Here is a 904-nt window from a genome sequence, read left to right on the forward strand (position 1 = left end):
CCCCAAACTCGGTGAGGTATTAAAAATATTTCAGAAACGAATGGAAAGGTGGAAAATCACTCCCAGCCGCGCAGGGGGCGGCTCGGGACCCCCTGCCCGCCCCCAGCACCCCGGCCAGCCCGCACTCCTCCCCAGCGTCGTGCCAGCCGGCAGCGCGCAAGTTGCGCCCCCCGCGCAGCACGGTGTCTCCGTGGGTATCCCCGTACCCAGCCCGGCTGGGCCTCCCGACCCGCGGAACCTCCGCCCTCACGCCCTGCAGTGGACGCGCATCCTGCGCACCCCTCAGCATCCTTGCGTGGGGCTGCGCGGCCCGTCCCGGCGCGAAGTGACCCCACCGCGACTTTCAGTCCCGCGGGGAACACGTTCCTGCGAGATGGAGGGGATTTCTTTGGGGGAAAACGGCCTCCTGGGGGTTGTGCCTGAACTGTTTTAGCCTTTTTTAACTTTTTTTTCTTTTTTTTCTGGCTGCGGGGTTTATAATAAAGCGGCTCGGCCCCTGCCCGGCGGCCGGGGGACCGCAGCCTGGGGAGCAGCAGCGCGAACGCTCCCATCACATCATCTTTCAGCACATGATTAATAACAAATAATTTTCCTCCCGCAGCCGAACTCGCGGTGACCCTCCGGAGGGGTGCCTGCTGCTCTGCCAGCCCTGGGGTCGAGATAGTTGGTGGGGAGGGGGCAAAAGAGACCCCCCCCCCCCCATGCCCTTCTCCTGCAGCGGGCACCGGTGCGCCCTGACCCGGTGCAGTACCGGGGGCGGGTGGGACGGGGCCGGTCCCCCGGTGCTTTCCACGCAGGCCGGGACACGGCCTTGAGCCCTTCCGGATAACACCTCGGTGTTTGGGGAGGTGGAAAAAAAAAACCCAAAAAACCACGGGAAGCCCTCATCCTCGGAGGGGGGGGG

The sequence above is a fragment of the Haliaeetus leucocephalus genome, unplaced genomic scaffold (genome assembly GCF_000737465.1).
Source record: "Haliaeetus leucocephalus isolate CR32 unplaced genomic scaffold, Haliaeetus_leucocephalus-4.0 Scaffold656, whole genome shotgun sequence".
In the NCBI taxonomy this organism is placed as follows: domain Eukaryota; kingdom Metazoa; phylum Chordata; class Aves; order Accipitriformes; family Accipitridae; genus Haliaeetus; species Haliaeetus leucocephalus.